General features: G+C 38.2%; 1 long non-coding RNA gene across 2 annotated transcripts; it reads right to left on the minus strand.

The window, feature by feature from the left end:
- Positions 1–2898: 2898 nt before the first annotated feature.
- LOC139797063 (uncharacterized) lies at positions 2899–18423 on the minus strand. 2 transcript variants are annotated; one of them, XR_011726268.1, is made up of 3 exons: positions 18316–18423; positions 6395–6489; positions 2899–3560 (listed from the first exon to the last, which is right to left on the minus strand). It is a non-coding gene; the product is annotated as an uncharacterized lncRNA (long non-coding RNA). The 2 variants fall into 2 exon arrangements; XR_011726269.1 differs by lacking the exon at positions 18316–18423 and adding an exon at positions 8382–8621.
- Between the last annotated feature and the right edge of the window lie 6731 nt (positions 18424–25154).

Here is a 25154-nt window from a genome sequence, read left to right on the forward strand (position 1 = left end):
GTTGTATCAGTTTGCTTGAACTCATCTTTCCTAAAGGACGGATTATAGAATTCTTCCAGGAGTCAGTGGGTGTGGAATAAAGGTATTTCAGAATTAGAAATTTTGGATGGGGATCAGCATTAACTGGGGCAGGCTTGTATTGGTGGCCTGTAGCACAGTGTTATGGCCTAGTGTACTGTCCCCAGGTAAGGGGACTCCCTTTGTTTCCTTTGAAGGAAGTACCAGACTACAGCTTCTAATGGCAACTTCAGCTTGAGATGCATCCCTTGACACCAGAGCCCTCATGATGCTTTACCTTAAGAAATTGTGATCCTTAGGTAGAACTGAAAAAGTATCAAATACTGTCTGGAAAATCTGCTGAAAATCACTGCTGAAAGTGCCACTGGTCCTCCTGAAGACAGAATGACTATGAGGACAAGCCAATCAACATCTCTGATTCACTTGGCTCTGCGTCCCATTACAGTTCAATCAATTTTTCAATGAGTAAGGTAAGTAGGTTGATATAACAGCAGGAAACTTGGTTTCATGGGAATTTCAGTGGTAGTCTCAGGAAAATATATTTGTTGTGTCCTCGCTCCTAGGTCAGTAGTATGGTCCTCACCCTATGCTTGTATTGTAAGGCAGGAACACATTGAACTATAATGAAGAATAGGTAAGTATTGGAGATTAGATTAGACTGGATGTTAGGAACAAGTTCTTTACCAGAAGGGTAGTGGAAGAATGGAACAGGTTGCCCAGGGAGGTATTTGAGGCCCCATCCCTGGAGATATTCAAGGTGAGGCTTGATGAGGCTCTGAACAGCCTGCTCTAGGTGAGGGTGTTCCTGCTTACTGCAGGGGGGTTGGACTAGAGGAACTATTGAGGTCCCTTCCAGACTAAATTATTCTATGATCCTATGATTCTCTAATGTTGTGTTTCTTCCTGTCCTGGCCCTATGTACCTCCTGGTTTCTCAAATGCAGATAGGAAGTAAACCAGAGTACAAGATTGGGTCTAGGGAAGATTCCCAGGAACTGTGAGATAATAACAGTAGACAATGTTGAAAATTAAATTTTGGCTTTTATCTCAGGAGGAGAGAATTCTTAAACACTCAGTATACAGCTATGTGCAAGCCAGTTAATATTTTTTGACATAACTTCTGAACAGGCAGTTTTATATATAACATTGAACCTAGCACAGATGTCTGCAAGCAACAGCAGTAGAGGAGATTAATGCTACTTGTGATTTCCTTACAGTCTCTTGGAACAAACTATACTATGACTCTGCTAAGAGATATTTCAAAACTTCTACCATGTCTACCCTGTCTAGAAATTGGGTTGGTTTTTTTTTTAGCAATAAAATAGCATCAACCTTTAGGACATCCATCAAATATATCTGTAACAAAATTTACGAGCATAAATCAAGTCGGATGAATAGGGTTCCAGATTTTTTGGCCAGGTTATTGGTCATTTGAGAATTTTCAAGGGTTGCTCTCATCGCATCTCAGCTGTGTATCTCAGGCACATGGAACTTTACATTGCCCAAATCCTTTTGTTTTGTAATCCCCATGCAATGGGTCATACTTGTTTTGTTCGTTTGAGTTCATCAGTCGTGTTTCTTTAAAAAGAGACTGGTGGGGTCAGGAACCCTTGGGGAAAGGCAGGAAGATGACTTCTCCCCAAGGAGTAAGTGAATGTGCTTAGGCAGAGGAGTTTTCAGTACGTGGGGTGGGACGCTCGGAGAGGGAGAGCTCAGCAAGAGGCAAAAATTTGCAGAGAGAAGGGAAGAAATGCACAGCCAAGCCTGAGAGGTGATAAAAATAAACATTCCTGGGGCCTTAGGAGGAACTGTGCATCATTTGCTGCATCTCAGAAAACCACCATGTTGCTGGTCTGAGACCAAGCCTGGAAGAAAGGACTCATTTGTGGGCAGGATGAAATTTGTTTACAGATGCTTTTAAGCTTACTGTGTTTTACTTAAACATTTTTGATTTGTTTTTTGTGTGTTTTGGGGGGTTTTTTTGTTTGTTTTTTTGTGTTTTGGGGGTTTTTTTGTTTGGGTTTTTTTTTAAGGATAACTATTCTGACCTGTGTTCTGACAATGCCTCTTGAAGTAAAATCACTGTAGACTTGGAGGGAGCACTTGCTCTAAGTTGATTGTTTACAATGATCCACCTTCCATCCCTAGTTGATTAAAGGCCCCATCATGCTGTGTTTTCAAGCTCTTTCTTCTTCAGAATTCTGTCTCCTTTCAGGGCAGGTGAAATCCAGGAGCTGTACTGCTGGTTACCCTTTCCCTCAGGGTCTCAGTACACAATCCTCTTGCACAGTGGGGTGATCTACATGCACCTCTCCATCCTCATTCTTTTGCTTGCTCCTCTTTGTTCTCTGCAAGCCATTCTACTTTGTCTCCTAATTCTCTTTCCTGCCCTCAGCTTTCCTTTCCTCAGCTTCAGCCTCTGTCCTTGGAGGAGCCAGCTACTTCTCTTCCATCAGAAGGCAACTAACAAGTCACAAATAGTTTAGAGATTTTTTTTCTTCTTGCAATCACATCATTACTTAACATTCACATAATCCCTTTGGTAAGGAATCTTCTTGATAATCCAGGGGAAATTGTGTATTATTGTCTATTATTTCTGATTAAATTCAGGAAGGAAAACTTTCTTGCTCACGTCCAGCTTTCCATATGTTCCATGACTGCCAGGTTGAAGTATCATGATGCTATGGGTACAGCTGGCACTGACTGGCAGTAACCCCTGGTTTAGTCAGGCAGGTCTCATTATACATTTATTGACCTGAGGTCAGAAGCAAAGTGCTCAAGGTTCAAATGTTCTGTTACAAAAAAAAGTACCTGCGTGCAAAGTAAGGCAATACTCTTTCAGGAACCTAAGTCCCATGCACAGTGGCAGAATTTCAAACAATATTTTCATCTAATTTAGAATCCTGTCTCCAGATATTAAGGAGCAATATTGAGAACTTTGCAAATATACTGAGGATTTTAAAGGCAATTTTCTGAGCATCCAACAATTTTAGTTTCATGGAATTCCTGGACCTGTTATGGTCTTGTATTTTCCTTCCATGAATTTGTGATGAGACTTTTTGAACCTGTCTGAATTCCCAGCATCCACAAGATCCTTCTGCAAAGAGTTCTGCTACAAAACCATGCAATGCAGGTATAAGTGACCCTTTAAAATATGCCTCCTTCATGTTTTGAATTCAAAAGACTTAATTCATACTATAGCAAAAGAGAATTTGTCTCCTGAAGATCTTTTCTCATTAAATGTGTTTTCTAAAAAGAGTGTACAAAATAAAGCTTCAAGTTGTTTCTTTCCTGGTCAGTCTTTGCTGCCTGATAAGTTGCAAGTGCTTCAGCAGCAAGGATCCCATCTGGACAGTAATTTTTTGATGAGAAAAAAATAGATTTATTTGAATTAGCCACTGGAGAGAGGTCTGACCCTTCTGGCTTGATTCTGTGGCACTTGGAGGACAACATGTGAACCAGACACCCCATGACCTCTGATGGAGTATCTGTCCCTTAGACTAATCCAGGTCTTGAGAGAACACTTTTTTCTTTCTGAGGAACCTGTGAAGAACAAGTCAGACGATTGGCTAATAATACTAAGTAATAACAATAAATAATAATAATTACAATAAATGAGACAAGATTATTTAGGTGCTTGAAGGAAATGAATGGGCAGAAGACGCCTGGGTCCTAGCAAAGGTTCAAAGTGGAGTTTCTGGATCAAGGTGGGGAGGAATGATGTTCTCCAGTTCCTCAAGTAGCTTGGACTAATCAGGTATGTAATTGCAACAGTCCTTTTACCAAACAGGGTAAGACTGCTGTTTCATAGTGTATTGGGTTTTTATAGTGGAATTCAAGGTGCGTCTAATCTTTGTCGGATTTAACATGGAAGGAACTACCCTTAGTGAGACACTGAAGTGTGCAGGTAATCCTACAGTACATCCACAGTTTTGTTCAAGCATACCCAAAATTGAATCTGCAGAATACCAACCACTGCTGCACACATCTGGAGTCAAATCAGCTCTCATCTGCCTGTCTGGCAGGGTTTTTGTCCTTGTCTGATCATGAAGAGTCCAAATTTGCTCAAACTTAGCAATTCTAGGGGATGCCCATTGTTTTGTGGATTATGGGACTGTTTTTCTTTAACAATTCCTATGACCACTGGAGTCTTGGCCTACTGCTAGCAGTGTCTGTGCTACAGGCAGTAGAGAGGGTGTTGCTGGGAGGGGCTGCTCTTCACTAGAGCCAGTGCTGACAGCAGTATCCTTCGTGGTGCCAGGAGGACTGATGTGGGTGACTCAAGAGGAGTTGCTCTTCCATCTGTTTCACTACCAAAACAATATCCCAGCAGGATGCTGGAAGCCATACAGGAGATGAGATGTAAAAGCCTACTTTTTACTGCTCCATTACTCTGTTTAGTGTTTGCTTGTCTTCTCTATTGTGTATTTGACGAAGTTTTAATTATTATTTATTATATTTTTAAAGCTACATGCCAAATATTGTGAATGCAATGAAGATGGTTGATAATCAGTATTATGCACAAAGACAATTTTTGTAAAAATTGGCCCCTTGCATATTGAGTAACCTCATTGTGCTTTGGCAAAACATTTTACTGGTCACACTGTTTCTGTAGCTTTTCATCTTACCTGCCAAACCTGCAGTTAAATCTCTTGTCTTATTATCTCAGAAGATTTTGCTAATCCTGTCTGTGTAACTGAGCTATTGGGTGGCATAGCCATGCCATGTACAGAGGAGAATTAGATACCAGTTAGAAGAATGGGGAGTAAAACACAAGAAGACCTTGAAAGAAATGCAAGAAAGGAAAAATAATTCTTCAAAAGGCAGGAGTTTGTGACTGGATATAGCTATCAGGAAACATCACTCCTGCTCCCAGTCTTCTTCTCTATATAAGGAAAGAAAATAAATCTAAATAAATTAATTTTAATTTTATAAAATAACACACAAGGGAAGTCGAGCATGCCAGGGCCTACCCTATATCTAATGTTCCACATAATGTCCCTGCTGCCCTGGCTGTGATCTCCTGTACATGCCTGTCATATGAATTGCAGTTCCCCAAGACTTTGGGATTTTTCTGGTTTTATGCCATAACACTCTGTTGCTGGTTTTTAAGACCTGATTAATGAATCGTAAGTTGGGTTGATTTAGTATTTCAGGTACTAGCATAAAATTAATGGTTGCAATAGCTTTCTCAGATCTTCTTGCATTATTCTTCCTGTTAACTTCTAAGTAAATCAAAGAAAGCAATAGGTTAAATTTCAGTATAACTTTGTCTCATTAAGCTCTGAAAACTCAGATGGAAATGATGGGGATTGAAATCAGGTGGAAGTTATCCCTCCCAATGAAGTCTTCAGGCAGTGTTAGATCAGGTATATTAGGAGCAAGGACATGTAAAATTGTTTCCAAGCTTTATGTGTCTTCTGACTATGAAGATGCTCTCTCTCAGCTTAACAACACCACCACCAACAACAACAAAATAATCAAGGGCGTGATCAAGGTCTGCCCAAGTAAGAACAAATACCTTTCTTATCTTCCTTGGTGCTGCCTGGCATGAAAATAGTTGAGTGTCCCACTACCCCAGAGGGAGTTCAGAGACCAACCCCCAGTCCAGCCAGGGAAGTGGTAGGGAACTGGGGGAGGCAGCAGACCCCCACTGTTACGCTGAAGCTCCACAGAGACTCACTGTGTTTGCCATGCCCCCAGCTCAGAAGAAAGTTTTGTTTCATCTGTTCTGGCAACCTCACAATTCCCCTTCTAAGCTGCTGAAACTGAGCCATGGTTCTGTCACATGAGATGCACAGTGCAAGAAAAACCAGGTTTTTGTGGTGCAAGAAAAACCAGAAAAACCCAAAACATGAGTGAAGCTATAGCACTGCCCAGAACTTAAATGCTGCTCTTTGCACAGGAGCAGCAGAAAAAAAACACAAGCAAAAACCAAAAAAAACTAGCAGGGGAGAAAAGCTGCTCTGAGAGCACCAAAAGTGTGCCAATGGGATAGATTACCAAGAAGCTCATCCGTATCCTCTTGGGACAGCTATCCATGCCTTATTTCAAACTATGACCATGTAATGCAGAAATAAGAAGGTACCAAGCTACTTCCCCTGGAAATCAAACACAGTTTTCCAACCCTTTCCAGTCTTGACATTCCCTGCTGATAAAAGGAAAAGGCACCAGACTGTACACTTCATTGTGGTACAAACTGGTAAACTGGCTACATATATATTCTTGGGTCAGACTCAATTTTTAATTTTTAAGGATCTTGCTATGGATTTTAGAGTCTCAGGTTACTGACAGCACAGTATTAGTATTTTCTAAATCCTGGTTGTCATACAGATTTAGTACATCTACTGAACGGAAATCACATTAACTATACAAACCCAAATAATCCCAAGGGTTTATGTGGGATGCTGTCTCAGCTTCAGATGTTTCAAACTTTGGGTGTTCATTTCCTTTAATGCTAGTCTCCAAAGATCTGCAGTTCAAAGGGGAAAAAAATCTGAGCATTTTTGCTTAAACAACACTGTGTACTGTTTATTCTATTAGTGATGGTGATCCAGGCCCTTGTATCATTCTTTGTATTAGACTTGACACTCGGATGTCTATTGCTGGATTGGCTGTTAGTTACAAAAGGCTGTTGCTTCAGTCCTTGCTTGAAATACTGGAATGAAGCCTGGGTCTACTTGGACATTTTAAGTAGCTGGTTTATTTATCTTTCCAAAGCAACTTATTTAAATAGGCCAAAACAATCAAATTACGTGGGATTCTAAATACATTCCGCTGCCCAGTCAAACATCTTAATTAGAACTTTAAAAAAATAATTATTAACTTTCAGCTCCCAAAATTTCACGAATCTTTCTTAAAAGCTGGCCAGTGAATATCATCAACAGTCACACGAAGCTATTTGTTTTTTAAAGTTGATCAGACTTTCCATTGGCACATATCCTGGCAAAAAAAGTATCTGTGACAAGAAATACAATTTATGCTGCTTCAAAAATGCAAAAGCAGAAAATCGCTGATTGTTCCAGTTATGACCTTTATTTTGCATAAAACCTTCCTTATCCACCTTTGTCTAAACTAGTGCCTTACGAAAACATTTTTCTTCCAATGTAGTGTAACCCAATTGGGTTACATGATATTGTGAGTAATTTAAAATACCATGATGATTGCATTGCCTTTTCCACACTGCTTCCAACTGAACTTTGTTTCCACAGGTCTTGTGTTGTGGAGCTATTGCTGTTAAGTGTCACTTTGACTTTTTCTTTACTCATATACTGCCTTATCATTTGCGATTAAATGAGGATACATTCCAACCAAGTCAGAAACAAAACCTTGGGGAGTGAGAAGGACAAACAGCATCGGAACTAAGGGATGAGGATTTAACAAGTTCCTAACTAGCATTACTACTGCCCTTGGTTTTCTGAGGGTTGCTAAAGTGAAATAAGTTTTAGACACCTTGAACATTCTCAGATGCACACCCAGCTGATTTGTATCCATCTTTAAAAATATACCCCCCAGAATTTCAGCACAGTTGTCACAATTGCAAATAATTCTTTTGGTATTTTCCAGATGTACTTGTTTGAGGAGTCTGAGCTTGAAAGATGGACATTTTCTTTTAAGATAGTTGTGTTTGACCACAACTGATACCAAAACTCCATTGTTCAAGGTAAGGTGAGTACCACTTGCTAGAGATTAAAATTTGTTAAATATTAGTTCAGTGGGCTGTTTTGGTGCATAAGAACAAGACTCCATTCAGTGTGAATGAAATTTGAATTTTCACTCCAGCATGCCAAATGCACAGCAGCCCCTAAGAGATGTCAGTAAACAGCTGAGGCAGGATTTTAGACAGCTTCAAACCAGCTTTATGACCACTTTCATTCTAGGTTACCATAAGGAACCCAGTCTGGCATAAAAGCCCCTGAAAAGCAGGCAGTGAAGATGTAGGAATCTCAGCACCAACTGCTTTGGTTTACATGATTTCTTGTGTGGCTTGCTAATGCAGACATGGCCTTTGAGACTTGGGAATCTTCAGCTGCTCTGTCTGTGAGCAGTTCTATTGGCAATATTTAACTTTTTCTTGAATACCACTTTCACCTTCACAGATACACAGTACTGTTTGATTTTAGACTAACTGAATGAAAATAATAAGCATCAGAAGCTTGATGCTGTGTTCAGAGACCATAGCACAAATCAGTTGTGCTATTCTTGATCTGCTGTTTGCAAATCTGTGGTCATACTTCTTTTATTGCACTGAAGTTTCATGTCCAGTTTGTGGTATCAGAGCTAGAGATTATTTTACAGCATAAAGCAGTATCATTTGGATTTCAGGACTAATTAAACAATATACAGAAGAAAAAAGGTCAGTACCCTATATTTCAGTACCATTTCAGCGTACCAAGAGATTTCTGCCTTGTAGTTTATATGACCCTGAGAAAATGTCATGAGACAGAGACAGCTTCTTAAGCATAGCTGCCACTGGTTTGGGCTGGAACATGTTCTCATCCTGCCTTATTCAACACAGCCACCCTCGTCTGCTTTTTTGTCTCTCTATGGAGGGAGTAGAGGGCTGCTGCCAAAGCCATCCTCAAGACATGAGCAAAAATTGGCATGGGATGGATGGATGGATGGATGGATGGATGGATGGATGTTCAGCAAACAAAGCTGCATTGTAACCTGTGTGAAGCAGAACAGAAAGAATGAGAGTCAGAGATTTATGAGGAGCAGAACTGTTGGACAGATAACAACAAAACAGGGGTTGAGGAGACTATGAAATCAGTATTCACCAAATGCAGAGTGAGAAAATTATGCTAAGTGATAGAAGACAAAGAGTGTGACAAGACAGAGTTGCCACTGCAGAAATCAACTTGGTGACCTAAGAGCAATGTCTGCTCTGCATATGTACATCACCTTGTAGCTGGGTGGTAGATCCCAGTAGCTATGCTGCTTCCTAAGGAAATTATAGCCAGCTGGCAGCTCTGAGAGAGAGATTTAGAACTGGAAACATAGATATCCATTGCCGGGGGATTGGAACTAGATGATCCTTAAGACCCCTTCCAACCCAAACCATTCTATGATTCTATATCAAAGTGGGAAGTTCTTGCTAATGCCAAGAATAAATATGTGAGACAACAGGTAGGGAAAATTTCACACTATCAGTGAGAGAAGAAGGGAGTAGGAGTATCAGAGCTAAGAAAAAAAATGAAGTCAAATAACATGCAGAGAGAAGAGAAGGAAGAGTTTTAAGATATTATATAATACATTATCCAAGACAGTGTCTCAGTTAAAGACCAAATAGAGTATGCTGAAAACAGTGAGATGATTTAAGGAAGAAATACCAGTTTTATTAGGAGGAAAAAGAACAGTTAGCTTCTTGTTTACCTTCCTAAAAGGGTGAAAGGACAAATAAGTTGTGATACAAAGAAACACTGAAAACATCATTTTGTTTGCTTTCAGACAGATAAGGGATAATGCAAGTTTATGACTAATAGGTCAAAACAGTTTGTATGCTGTTCGTGGAAAGCTTTGTGAGAAAGAACCAGAGTTGTTTCTGGAAATTAAAATGTCACGATTGTGCATATTAAAATACCTTCCCTTGTGCTCTTGAAACAATCCAGCCTTCTTCAGATATGTTCTAAATAAAAGAAAAAAGACAATGCTTTGCTAGCCTGCATGACATGACTTGCAATTTGTCCAGGATATATAGCTGGTGTCTAGATCTGTACTCCCACAGCAGGGTTGCCTCTCAAGAAAGCTAACTTGAAGGTTGTCTGAGTTCTTTTTGTGATTCAGATAGCCTTGCCCCCAGCTATTGGGTTGGTAAAAGAAATGCAACTTTTATTAATTGCATTTTTCATCTTAAATGGCACACATTAAGGAAAAAAAAAAAAGAAACCTCACTGACAATAGAAGCATACCAGTTTCCATAGATGAAAATCTGAAACAGAAAAAACTAGGATCCCTCCAAACAGTAAATATTTATAATTGTTTTTTACATTTTCTTTGGGAATACTAAATACCTTTGGAAGTTTGTCAACTTAATCTAACCGAGCAGTGGATTCTTGCACAGGTATTGAACAAACACTGTGCTGTACATTATGTTCAGACACTAGTAAACACAAGGAGTTGCCAAGCTGAGCAAATGTTAGTTTTCCAGCTGGGTGAACAAAACCTGATGTGCTTAATTCAAACTGATTAGGCAGTGCTTGAGCTTGTACTTTTATGTAACTTCTTTATTAGGGTGTTTCTGTTGGCAACCATTTTAAATACTCTCTAGTTTGTTTCTGAGATGCTGTAAGATAATTGACATTTGAAAAGAAGAAGTCTAGCAAATCTAAGTACGATTTAGAACTTTCACTCTTCAGCAAAATAAGCTAGAAATGAGACATTAACTTAATTCTCTGCAGTCAATAGGAAGGCAAGACACCAAGGCATCAAAGTTCAGTTTCTGGATGCTATATATAGACCGTGGGTTATATCTTGTTCCAGTCAAGTACATTGCAAAATTACCATTGATTTCAGGAAGGACAGTCAACTAGGATTCTTTATCTTGACTATATCCCCTTTTCTTTGCTTGTGAACACCCTTTCAATCTCCAGACTTTGGTCAGTAAGAATGGAACCCTGACAAGTGCTCCTATGCAAGACTCAGTGTACAGGGTTCTGTCTCTGATCATGCAAGTAGGATTTTGGAAGTCCCACAACAGTAACATGAAATTCATTGGTTCATGTCAGAACCTAGAAGGTATAGTCAAAATACAAGCCTTTAAGCTCTTTTCAAATTTTGGCCATCTTCACAATGTTAGAACTTGAGGTCTTCTTCCATTCAGATATACCACAGCTCCAGTTCCTGCTGGTTGCTCTTTAATTTGACATTTGTTTTGTATGATATTTGTTTTATATTTTTATAAAGTCCTGTACAAAAATTAACATCTCTAAGGAGCTAATATCTGTTCTGGAATGGATACTTCATAGGGATGAGTGACTCATTTTGCAGAACTGGTATAGCTGACTTTCAGTGTCTTCACATAAAAGTAACAAAATTTTAATTTGTTATTTAAAGCTTGGGGCATTCTGAATATTGTTATTAATACAGTTTTACATTTGTACTGTAGTAAAAATGGCACATTTATTTGTCTTATGAAGTGGTTAGATTTGAGAAGAAACTTGAAAGTGGTTGAAAAAATGGCTTCATATGGTTTAAATCAGAAACAGACATCTGAAGGGAGAATTAATAAGCAAATCAGCTGGCCAGCTAAACAACTGAATACAATTCCTGCTAAGTATTTGTCACAGAAGTGCCCTCCAGAGTGCCCCAAAGCATCTGGGAAATGAGTATGACATTCAAAGCCTGACAGATGGTGAGAGTATCCTGCCTGTACTCAGACCATGCCAGCTGAGGATACCTGGTCTTGAATAGTCAGAATTGCACTTGAATGCAAAATATTTTTCCAGTCATCTTAAAACTGAGACCATCTAGTTGAATAGAATGTCTGGTAAATCTAGTTTTGTTGCTTTTGATGAGAAACAGACCAATGGTTTTGGTACAAAAGCAGAACACCAGAGCCTTCAGAGTGAAAACTGAAAGCCGGTCTCTGTGAAGCTGATCCCCCTTTCTCCAGTTCTCCACTGCAACACTAATTAAGAACTGACATCAAATGTCATCTTCTCATTCTTAGGTACCAAGATCATATTAAGCAAGAGGCTACACAACAATGTGTAACTACTTTACTCCATGGTTTTTTAGTTTTTTGAAAGTTGTTTCCAAAGTTTATGTCTGCAGCATGGTGGTTTTGCATGGTATTTTTAAAGCTAACTCATACAAGTTAATGATTTTCTTGTTTGGGTAATATTTTAGTTTTCTGAATTTACTAATTTAATGTGTCATCTTCCTACTTAACTATGTTGGTATAATTTTACTTTTAAAACTTCCTATTAGTCTTCCTTGGAAGCTCAAGTACTCTTCCAGATTTGCTATTAAAATCCTTGTTATGGATGGATGTTGAAATCAGGCCACCTTCTGAAGAGCACCAAGATAATTCTTAATATTAAAAGAGTGTAAGTTAAGAAGCAAACTTTCCTGTCCCTTTATTGTTATTTTTTTCTAAAATATGCAAATAAGGTACATTTCAGTTTTACTATGTGTAACTTTCTCCTGAATTGCTTTTCTTTCTTTACCAGAAGTCCACCAAAAGTTTATGGAATTGTTACAGTGTCTAAATAGCTCTGGTTATCCTCTCTTCATGTGCTCTTCTCAGTATGAATTTGGGAACTAGGGCTGTCTTTGAACCAATGGCCATATCCCTGCAGGTTATATGCAAAGACCTCAAGTTTATCAATAGAGCTAATAACAGATTTGAGAATTTTCTGACTCTCCCACAATCAAGACTGTAGGCTGAACTGGACAATGAAATAAAAGGCTTTTTTTAGAGAATTAAAATTTATAGCTAATACATCTAAATTAATATGGAGGGTTATTGGTAGGGTACAAAGATACTTATTGCTTTTTATCCCATTCTGGACTTAGTCTAAGTACTTTAGTATTTTTCATATTACAATAGCACAATATTCTTTAAGATAGGAAAAAGTCAATTCAGTAACTTTTTAACAGGAAAGCTGAAAAAATGAGATATTTAAGGAGAGAGATTCTGTGGCAGAATCTAGATACATTTGTTTGCATCCTATAGAAGAAACTTGTATTGCAGCTTTTGGTCTCCAGCTATATTATTTTTAAGGTGCAAGAGTCTGGAGAGCCATCTTTCCTTTTAATTTTCTTTTTTTTTTTTTTTTTTTTTTTGAGAAACTTGAAATGAAATTATATTACTTTGGTTTCTCTAACTTGTAGGCCATCCTCCATTACCTTACATTCTACCTAAGCTCGCAGCTGAAACAACAGTAAAAATTAAAAATCTGAATCTGAAAATAGCTTTTACTGTGTGGCTGGTAGAATACATCCTGCTTAGGAGCACTGTGTTTAATTTATATTGTTTTACACTCAGTAATGGAAAGGAGTCCATAGGATCCTGGAATCTGGACCACAGTGTCTGCTTCCATTGTTGCAGAATTCAGTCCTGCAGAGGCAAATGCAGTTGTCCTCTTTGCTTTAGTATTAGCCAGTGCTCCATGATGACATTTTAGGGCTGCAGGCAGTTTTGAGCTGTGACTACAAATTGCTAGTTGGCTGGTAAAAATCACTAGGGAGGTGTTAGAACCATTGTCTGAAGTTTATTTTTGAATGCCTTCCATCTAAGAGGCAAGATGCCAATTTCCTTTGGGTTCTTTTTTCTGGGTTTCCTTTGGCTTCCCTAGGGAAGAACCATCTTCTGATGCTGACAAAAATCTTCAGCATGTCTCTGTTTTGAAGTTTTCACTCTCATTTAAGATATGGTATAAGGGTCTCCTGTGAAATGCAAGTTTCACATATAAAATTAAATATGTGGGGAAGGATTTGGTTATGCTCACTGATGAACTCCTGTTGGAGGAAGAAACCCTTTGCTGAATATCTCTTTTTTATCACATGCCTTTAATATCACTTACCCTAAGAGCTGCTGATGTTTATCCAGATCTTGACAGGACTGATTAGAGTCCATTTTTGGATATCACTATTCATTTCTTCCTGAGTATTCACAAGGCACAATGGAGCACAGATGTCACAGGGAGAGTAATTGAATGTTTAAATATGACGTTCAAAAAAATATTTTGTCTGGCTGCTTCTCTGTCTTCTCATTTTCTGTACACTACCTGCCTTCCCCAGGCTGTGACCTTTGTAATTCACTTCTGTCCTTGCAAAGATCTGTGCCATGTGAACACAGTGATTCCTGGTACTGGCAGAGACCTCAGGGGAGCAGTGCTAACACTAATACAACAATATATTAATAGCTATTAATTTTTTTTCCTAATATTTAGCCAAAGGGAAAAAAAAGTTAGTGTGTTTTCTAACATTAGGAGAAAAAGTATGGAGAATGTGTCCATGTTTGTAACTTTTAGGTCTTTTATCTAGGAAACAGCTGTACTTACTAATGCACTCAGATTGGTTTCTAAAGTATCCTGAGCTTCCTTGCTTTCACTTACACCTTAGTTTCACCATACTTATTAGTTGTAGTATGACCCTGTCAGGGTAACTGCTCTGGGTGGTGGGTGACACTGCCCAGCAGCACCAGGGAGGAATGAATGTATCCACTGGATTCTCCGTGCAGTTTCCCTCAAGCAGTGGTTTAGAAATGGCATCCAGAGGACTTTTAGCCATGATAATAGACCTACTTTCCATTAGTCTGTTTCCTGAATTCTTTTTGTTTATTTAGTGCTCACATCACGTATTCCCCATTTTAATAATGTGTTGAGTGAAAAATTCTTCTTTGTTTTTGCCTTAAAGCTGCTGCCAGATCACTTTACTTCCCCAGCCTGAAGTGCTATGAAGAACAGCAGAACAGAATCTGGAGGATTCTACTCAGATCCAGTTAGTAGAAGGACAGAAGGTAAAGTCTGGGAGTGTCCATGACTACCAGACTTAATTTTTATTGCAACAACACTTGAAAGAGTCAAGGCTCCTTTGTGCCAGCACTAGTACAGACTTCTGAGAGGGAGAATGATAGAAAGAATTGTTACCCTAAATAGAAAAACCCATCAAAGGGGAGTAATGAAAAACCGGGGGTCTGACCCTTTCTATCTGGAAAGACATAAAAAGTCACATTTACTGCTGCTCTTACAGTAAGCCAACAAATGTCTTTGTGCACTGTGTCCTTCAACTTCTACTCACAAGCTTCTTTAGCTCCTTTTAGCCATTCCTGCTTGCAAAGGCATTGGCAGGTAGAGTGAGACAAGAGCAGCAGCAACTTCTGAAGGCAGTGAGAAGTAGGGGAAGAAGGTGAATATGAGACTGGAGTTAAGGATAGTGACAACTGCAAGAAAAGTCATGCTGAGTCCGACCCAAGTGTCCTAACTCCAGCAGGACTCATATCAGGAAAAGAAGCAGAAGTTATATAGTGGAGTCTTAAGGTGAATGGTCAGTGTAGCAGGGGTTCCCGCATGTGGTCCGAGTCTAATTGCTGAAGGATTTTAGAGGGAGGGATATTTATGAAACCAGATGTTGCACCCTGCATAGGGCCACAGTTGTGAAGAACATAGGCACCAAGGTGACAAGCTGTAATGAGCAGCAGAAAGTAGAAAAGATGTTCCAGATCAACTACTCTATTAAAATTAATAACTGAAACTACCTATTGCCAACACTTATTTGGTCAATATTCCTTGTTATGAAGCTGCTGTCAATAAGAGTGTATTCAGGCATCGAATGCTAATAAACAAAACCAAGTTATGAAGCTGACGTAAAATTTGAGGGAAGGTTCGGGAATATAAGAATAAGTAGCTCTTCCAGAATCTGCAGTTCTAAATTTGTAGTATGGCTACATCAATAATTATCTTAAGACAAAACCAGAAATAGTGGCCTATAGAAGGTGGCAAGAAAAGTACAGATGACTACATACTGGTATCTCCCCAGAAAACTCTCTTAGCAGCCATGAATCTACACATTAATCTACCTAGAAGATTTCAGTGCATTTCCCTCCTGAGGGTTTGTTCATTCCCTTTTTAAATCTGCATGAATTTTAGTGTCCACAGCTTTCTATAGCCAGGAGTTTCATAGCTGAAACAGAACAGTGGTCAAGAAGAATTTCCTTCTGTTACTTCTGAATCTGATCATCTTGCTTGCTGTTGTCTACTTATTATAACTGAGCATTTTTTAGATTCTACTCATTATATTTTGAGCCACTAGTATATTTCAGATTAAATGATCTCTGTTCCAGATGAAAAAAATCTTAGTTAGTTGTTCTGGTTTGTGCTCCTCAATACTTCCAGTAATACTACTTGTCCTTCTTTTTTTTTTTTTTTTTTTTTTTAATCTTCCAATTCTACCTTATTTCATTTGGGAAGGAGGGATCAGACCCACTCCCACACTCCCAGTTCTCATGATACTAATGTGTCAGCAGATAATCATGTCTTCATGATTCCTAATCTACAATCTTTTTGACTGTTACTAAGTACTGAGATTATGTTTCAATCAAACTATTTGCTAAAACCACAAGATTTTCATCCTGCCTGGTAACAGTCAGCCCAGAGCAACAGTTTATTCTTGCCTTGAATAGTTTAGTGTCATCACCATTCTTTGTCACCTCAGTATTCTCTCCCCTTTAATTCATTTATAAATACACTGAGGACCTCAGGTCCCAGCACAGAACCCTTGGGACTCCATTGGGTTTTTACTTTTAGGCTCTGTTTCTGATCTTCTAAGCAGTTCTTTATCCATTCAAAGACATTCCCATGTTGCTTAGTTTATTTGTCTTTGGATGAGGAACATTATTGAATGTCTTTTGGAAATACAAGTAGACTATCAAAGGGATACTCCTTCTCCTTATTCTGAATTGCTTCTTCAGAGAAATTAAATAAAGTTGTGAGGCACATGTTTTCTTTAAATAAACCTCTAATAAACAAATTATACTAACTCTCCCTCATTCATATTTATCTATATGTCAATTAATTTTATTATGTAGAATAACTTCCACTAACTTGCCCAGAGGGTTGTGTGGTTCACTGATTAGGTCTTCTCTCTGGAACTTCTGAAAAAAAACTTGGTATCATGTTGTCCATCTTCTTGCAGCAAAGCAATTTTATGCAAGAAGCAGTATACCACAATTAGTGCATCACAATTTCATTTTCAGATCCCTTAGAACTTTGGGGTGAACAGAAGTTGCTGATGGCTTATTGTTAGTTTCTTATGTCTTTTGCAAGTTTCTTCCCACCTTTCCTTCTTTTCCTTTTCCTTTTCCTTTTCCTTTTTCTTTTCCTTTTCCTTTTCGTTTTCCTTTTCCTTTTCCTTTTCCTTTTTCTTTTCCTTTTTCCTTTTTCCTTTTTCCTTTTCCTTTTCCTTTTCCTTTTCCTTTTCCTTTTCCTTTTCCTTTTCCTTTTCCTTTTCCTTTTCCTTTTCCTTTTCCTTTTCCTTTCTTTCTTTTTCTTTTTCTTTCTCTCTTTCTTTCTTTCTGGGTTTTCTGAAGGGTGCTTTCTTGCTTTAGAAGCTGACTTTATCCTGCTTTTTAGTCATGCTGGCATCTTCTGGTCCTTCTTAAAGTCCTTTTTTCTGTGTGGTACAAGTTTTTCCAGAGAATCAAATAAATGGTAGCCATTCCAATATGTGGAAGGAAGCTACTGATAGGGAGGGGGCTGTGGAACAGAACAAAGTAAAAGGCAAGAAAGAGCAAAGAGAGTCCTGATATTTTGCTAAAAGGCATCAGGGTGTTTCCTGTAGAGCTGAAAATTAAACTCAGATCTTCAGAGTTCAGGACTGTCACACAGCCAAAGCACCAGATGGATCTCTCCTGCTATAAGAAATAAGAGTAGCCCTAGCCACTGCTAGGGTGATCTTAGTCCCATTAGCAAGTCAGCATTTTCACTAGCAGTAGCTTAAATAATATTATAAATGAATAAAGAAAGGAAAATAAAACCAGACATCAGTGTCAGTGGCTTTCAAGGAGCATGTTTCCTTTTCAAACAGTTTACTGTTTCTTCAAGAGGCCGTTGTGGGAAAAGAGGATTAAATATGGGAAGTATGAGAGATGCAACTGAAATGTGTACAGCTTCTCTTGAGAAAGGAAACAATAAATTGTGTGGAAGTGTAAGTGGAAGAGTTGGTACTTTATTCTGGTAGCTTAATGTTTTGGAGGAAGAAAGGCCCTTGTTACTATTTTTCCATATTCTGAGGATTTCATTTTGCTAGATGCAAATAATAGGAAGACAGACAATGAATGAAGGAAAGAAAATACCATTGTGCTCACCTAATGAGTCACTAATCGTTGTATGAAACATTTTATGGTGCATTTTAAAAAGTCAGCCAATGAAAAATGTTTTACGTGAGATGTATTTGTAACAAGCTGGTTCTTAAATACGGTTATGCTGCACACTAAATAAAAAGAAGGAAAAAGAATTGAATACTTCATTTCTGCTCTTAGCTCAGGCAATACTTCTGAATATTGATACAATAACTTTAAAATTATTAATCAGTTGTGAAACACCATTTATGTTTTAATGAAGCTGACTGAGCTAGTTTTGATTTGTTTTGTTTGTAATTTTGCACATAGATCTCAGAAGCTCTTTGTTATCTTTTTATTAGCTTATTCCTGATTCTGTAAACTTATTACATAATTTTCTGTGGTACCAACTTTAGTGTTATGAATTTATAGTTGTGACTTCAAAAGTTGCTCATCTTCAAGCCATCAGAAGCACAGAAAATAATTTTAAAGTACCCAGCATCATAACATTACCTGTTCAGTTTCCATAATTTCCTTGCTCTAAATCTTGCAAGTATTTCTTGCTGCTTGCTCTATGATGATTTCATGAGGCCCCATATTTGTTAAATACAGCCCTGGCCTCATGAAAGTGATAAGCGATTACTGTGAAATGTTGGGACATTCTAGCTTTTCCCAGATAAAATGTGAGACCTTCACCTCTTTCAGTGTTCAGAATATGAGGCTCTTGAATCTATTCCAGTAATGTAAAAATAAATAAAAAATCAATACTTCCTGGAATCTAGGACAAAGTTTGGATGAGCAGTGGAGATAAGCTTCCAGTGTGTGAAATCCTTTCACCTTTGTAAAGGCTTTCCTGTGTCATTAATTTCCAGTGAAAAGATTAGCAGGAACTGATATAATGTTCTCAATGAAAGGCAGTAAATCCCTCTCTCTCTCCTCACTTCACATGCCACGCTAATGGACTGTGCTATTCTGTGTACTGAAGAACACTGATGATATTGGGTGCTGGAGGAGGGGGAAGGACAGTTGTGTGGCCTTAAAACTCCAGGAGAGCACCTACAGCTTCAGACAAGCAGAACACATGAGGGTGTTTTTTTTTTTCCCCAAAGCTTCTGAGTCAAGTCTCTTGGATTATATAGACAGTGGAACTGTTATGCTATAGAAGCTCTTAAATGGAAAGAAAGAGATGCTGTTGAAACAAACTAAGCACAGAGTATAACCCCTAAACTAATGACCGTAAGTTGAAAGTGATTTTGCTTTTTGGATTTCCTCCCAACAGAAACAAAATAATATTTAGTCTTGTCTATGGATATCAGGAAAATGTGTTGCATCATTAGTCTGCTGCTTCCAGGTGCTTAAAAAAGCTCAGTGATTGCTCCCCTGAAACTTGAGTGCTGTCCAAATGTTGAAGTAATTTTCTAAAGAGCTTAATTTTCTAAAGGTTCATTCATCCTATGGGATAAAGCACCCACTGCCCTACTTTGTCACTATCATTGGAGCATCCCTCTCAGTTTTGCTGGCACAAGTCTTTGTGGAACCATTTAGTAAACTGTATCAAGGGCTGAAAAAACACCCTTCTTTTCTGCTAGGTTATTTTGAAGATAGAATATTTCCCTGATTCTCTTTAAAATGTGATACCACAAATATTTATACCAACGGCAGTGAAGGGGTACTACACCACTGTCTGAAAATGGGTGGTGGAGGAAGGATTATCTCAGACTGTGTCATTTCTAAATGGAAAACTTTATCTGATCTAGTCCACCTGATCACTTGTTAGATAAAGCTGTTGTGCCCCAGAGGGCATATATAGGCACCAATATCCCACATGCATTGAAGTTCATAGCCTAGAAAATTTCCACAGGGAAAAGACATGCTATGCATGTTTGTGAATAGTTTTTGTTTGATTTTATTGCATTCCTTTCAGTTTTTGTTCTTCTCCCACACAAATCTTGCTGTTTCCTTCTTAATTTCATTTAATCAGTAATATTTTCCCTTTATTAAACAAATAAGAAAAATTGAGTAAAAGCTAGAAAAATATAAAAATAAGAGCTCTAAACAGGAAAAATTGAAGGTGCTTTACAGACATATAAGTAGTAGTCCTTTCTTTAAAGACTTTACAGTACAATTTGGAAGAAGGCAAAATGAATGCAATAATTAGAAAAAAGATCACCAAGAAATGATAGTTTTGTGATCAGATTCTGGTAAGGTTTATCAGGTTGCTATGTGTATAAGCTATCAAAAAAGTAATTCCAAATAAAAGAACAGCTTAGAGCTTGGAGCTACATACATACATGAGTGCCTATGAAATTGTTAATGGTCATTGTCTTCTGTTGGCTGTGAGTGGTCACAAGTTCAACCATCATCTTACTCTGAATAGAAGGTGCAAACACCAGTCCAGGCCATATGTTGATTCTTGCTCAGTTTGGAGAGTTGGTGGTGGGCTTAAAGTCTGTTTATCTCCTACATTTCTAATTGTGGTTGTTCATATTACCCAAAATATGCAACATTCTTCCAGGGCAGGGAACAGGCCTTCTGGCAAGAGACTGTGGAGGAAGCTTTCAGTTCAGCTTCCCATGCTGTACGTGTTCTGTGAATAAATAAGACTTCACTCCCTTAGGCTGACAACTTTTGCTGAGTTAATTTATTAGAGACTGCTCCTTGTGTTTTGGGGTTTTTTTATGTGTGTGTGTTTAGTTTCAGAACCTGAACTCATCTTGTGAGGCTTGGTCTTTCCCACCTTATCCTCACTTCAATTAGCACATCTGGGGTGTAGCACTTAACATATAATCTGCCCTCAGGAAGTATAGCTCAGTGCTGGTACCCTTTCAACTTTTCTTTATTTTATAAGTCTAATTCTTTAGATCTGCATATGTTTCATTTTAAAAATGAAGTACATTACTAACAGAAGGAATATTTTTTTCTTCCTTAGTAACCCTCTAAAAATTTTAGGGACTGACTCAAGTTATTGGTGATTTAAGAATATTGTGGTAAAATTTTGATCTAGCTAAATCTTATTTATTTTTGGCTGTTGCTATGTGTGCAGCAGCTGGAGAAATCAGCCTGGTACACCCAGGTCTACCTGAAAAGTCTCTCACAGGCGCACAAGCATCTGTAGCAAGGAAATGGCTCTGAACCATTAAGTGTAGAGTAGTTATACTAAAGTCCAAACTGCTTCACAGTATTTTTTTCCTATTCATTCACCCTTTTTCTCTACCCTTTTCAAATATTGGATGGTCTTCGAGCCAAATCTAAAGTTCAGTAAGCACTCTGATATATCTCACTGTGAAGAATTATGTCTGTAAACTGTGAATGCGTCTGTGCTTCTCATGCAGTGCATGAGCCAGAGAGGTTCAGTTCTGACAGGTTTCTGGATGTACTATGAGGACCAGTTATTTCTGCAAAATAGTTCCTTACATTCTGATTTTGCTCAGGGCTTTTTCTTTGGTTTCTTTATTGTGCTCAAGATCATCTATGCTAATGTTGGCTCCTAGTCTGAAATTTCCTAGGTTTGAGGTCTTTACCACAGCCATTCTGCAAAAATTTGGTCTGATTTCCTTCTACAATGAAATATTTTTATATCCCTTTAGCTTTTTTAAGAGATTCTAAACATGAACAAACAAATTTCCTCTCCGTGGTATTTTACTTGCTTAAATGGCATAACTAGCCTTAGACTCAATGAAAGCTTGAACCCTTTATGTTATAGTATATACTAAGAGATTAGGATTATGTTAAAATTTTCACCAAAAATGGAACCAAGAGCAAAAAATAATACAAATGCAAATGTAACTAACCTTTCCATTGGAATTTCCTGATTGTGAAAGTAGTTTACCAGATCGGATCATATTCTGAAATATTTATGCCTCTCTATAACTTTGTATATACATGGACAACATTAGTCATTAGATAAATGTCTCCAGGAACATAACAGCACATTCACTCAATTTTTAAATTTCATCTTCTAGATTCTGTTTTTCCTTAAGATGAAAGAAGTGCTCTAAACTTCTTATAAAAATACCCCAAGTAATACTGCCAAGAGTGATGAAGGTCAGTAGACAGCAGCTTTCCTGAGACTCATTAATTATTAGGAGCCCCAAAATACCACGGACTGAGGGCACCTGACTGCCCTATGTGTCCCTTGCCCCTTACTCAGGATTTCTTGCCAAAGTTTGAGTAGTGAGCTATGGGAGACTAAGACCCCATGGAAAGAATGCTGAGGGGAGACGCAGGACTTGGGTAGGACTTGGGGCACTGAGAGAGTTAAATGAAAATGTGTTTGTCCACAGCTTGGTGGCTGTATAGCATGGGAAGACTTAAAGTACAGTATGGGAAGATGAAAAGCTCCTTCTACTGTAACTGAATTGCTTGCAAAAAAGATACCCTTCACTCCTTTTCTGAGGACAACAAAATTTAAGAACCTTTTCTCAAATGAGCTTATGATTTTCATGTAAATGAAAAATAAGTAAACCTATCATCTTTTTTGCTAAGAATAAGGTTTGGGAAAGTCTCCTCTCTACACAAAAAAATCCCCCTGGCAAAGATGGAATTATTTGAGGAAGCTGAGTAAAACTGAGGGGTTTTACAGTTGTTTTCATTATGTGCAGCAAAATATATTGTAGGCCTGACTTTTCCAGTACAGCACAATGTATTTTGTGGTATTATCTTGTCTCAAAACTTGCATTAACCTAACCCTTCCTTGTACTGGAAGATCTCTCACCCCTCACATTGAGAACGGTAGGAAAGTCCAGTCCCCTCCCTTTATTTTCTTGCTAAAGCAAGAAAACCAGACTTCTTCTTTGCTCTGGGATCCTCAGATGTCAGAATGACCCTTTGGAACCAGCAGTAGCAGGTGTTAATTAGAACAATCTTTTGGCTACTCTGATGGACTCCAGAGGCAAGCTGGGATTTCAAAGCCATATGTATACATTCACCCCAGTCGCCCTTTTTGAGCAGTAAAAAATGCTGCTTGGCCACAGCCCAAGACCTAGATCTGAATAATTAAAGCAGAAAGTTTGTCATTTTACATTTCAGGCTTTATCACACTCTTTCCTTACAGTGATTTTTAAAAGTATGAATGGAGTTTGTGTTAACAGTTAGGGACCTCAGCCAGGAGTCATAGTGTTTGTTTGCTTCAGGGTATTGCTGATAAGGAACAAGGAATGGATTATTTTTCTCCTATAACTAAGTTTCTTTAAAACTACTCAAGAAATAAAGCCACCCTCATACATGTATAGTCAAAATGTATTTGTGTCTATTCAGCATAGTTTGGATAATATGGGATTCACTTGGGCATTTACTTTTTCAGAGTTGTGACTTACTCTTTATTCATAGTAGCTCCTTGGTAGTTAGTTCACAGCTATTTAAAAAAAAAAAAAAATCACGCAAATTCTGGTATGCCCTCAATATCTACCTACTTGATTCCACACTCTGACCTTTGATAATCAGAACTTAGTACCAGTATTTGGCCATCCAGCACTATTTTGCTTTCTCATGGAGATGGAAAGGGATGTGGCTTGCAGTCCATCCCCTAAAGATTGGTATTTGTCTTGGTTTTGAATTTATTTTTTTACTTACTTTTGGACTTTTGGCTGTAGGTCTTCTGCCAGAATGAACAACGTTTACATATGAAAGCCTGGGCTTGCCTCTTTCAGAATAAATGTCACCATGGAGCCCAACATTTGAAGTGGGCCATAAGACAAACAGTGCTGGAGACTCTTACATCCATTGGATTTCTAAATATCAGCCTAGGAATCTGATAAGAATTAGTCACTGCTCTAAGGAAAAAATGCATACAGAGTAGTAGCAGATGCATTTTCTTTGTGCTCAAACCCAGAAAATGCTCAAAAATAGTTTCTCAGTGACAGTGCATTACATTACTAATCTCTAAAACCTAACCCATGGATTAAACTCAGGCAGAGAGTTTTCAAGTTCTGTTCAAGTTTCTTCAGGATGTTTAGAGAAAAGCCAGCAGTAGTTATTTAACTACTGCCTCACATTTTATCCTGCGTGTAATTGTACTTAAAGTGCTTCTGTGTGATTTGAAACCATCTGGCAGACAGGCTGTTGGTGTAATTCCAGGAATGCTGCTGCACCTTGTAGGCAAGGCACTAGGAATAAAGTACCACCGACAAGTACTTAGGTGGGGTTACAGTTGTGATGCTCTTATAACGAAGCAAAAACTATCTTAATGTTAACTTCAAACATCAAACCCTCTCGAAATCTGATAATGCAGGCACTGCAGGGTGCTGGGCAGCTGGGTGGCTGCTGCGTGCTCCTGGTGCAGGTTTTTGACCTAGGAATGGGCGTGGGGAGGTTCTTGTACTGTTCCTCAGTGTTTGCCAGCACGTTTTCCAACAACACCCAACACACAAAGCCCATTGACATGCTGTTTGGCAAGGAAAAGAGTGGAACAGTTTTTGAATCCATCTTAAAGATCTCACTTGAACGCCACTTCTGTAGAGTAAGGGTCACAGAAGAAAAATTGAGCTAAAGAGGCTGGACTGCTAGGTATCCATAATTGCATGTAGTTAAAATGACAAACTAATATTTTAATACTGAATAACTCCTTCTCCATGCACCACCCCAACTGAGAAGGGTTGATGTGGGAAGCAGGACTGGGAATCCTAATTGCTGCAAATTTACCACGTGGCAATTCTGTATGTAGTTAAATTTCCTCTGTTTTCATTTCTTAGTCTGTACAGGAAGGGGGGGGGTGGGGTGTGGGAAGACTATGTACACTTAAGGGAGTTTATAAACAGAGCAATTCCATAAAAAGAATATTTTCTTAAAATGTAATTTTTAAAAATGTAAAAAATTGTAAAAATGTTTTTTAACAAACAAACTGAAGAAACTGAAGTAGGAAAGTGTGAATTTTAAAAGCATTTTGCCAAGTTTTTAAAGGTTTGATAATGAACAACTTTTTACCAAAAATCTTTATGGAAATTTTTAGGTTTCTGTGGGTTGATGGGTTTTTTTGGTTTTTGGTTTGTGCTTGAGCTGTGGGGGTTTTGTTTGTTTGTTTGTTGTGCTGTTTTTTTTTTTTAACCTTTGCCCACCTACCATGAATGCCAACTTTTTTTCTTTATATGGTTGAGTCCTCTAAAGAAGATCTCAGAAAACATCCAAAAAAACCAAAAGCCTTTTTTTTAATATCTTGTAATGCCCACAACTTCTGATCACTTCTTAGAACTAACAGTTACAACCATTTGATGATAAATCACTTACTGGCATGCATGAGTCCACTGTACTTTGCAACCACTCATGTTTGTCTTTCATCTTCAGAAACTTTCTGTACAGAAATATTTCTTTCTGACTAAAATTTCATCATGCTTGGTGGCGTCTTGTCTTCCCTTCTC

The sequence above is a fragment of the Heliangelus exortis genome, chromosome 5 (genome assembly GCF_036169615.1).
Source record: "Heliangelus exortis chromosome 5, bHelExo1.hap1, whole genome shotgun sequence".
NCBI lineage: Eukaryota > Metazoa > Chordata > Aves > Apodiformes > Trochilidae > Heliangelus > Heliangelus exortis.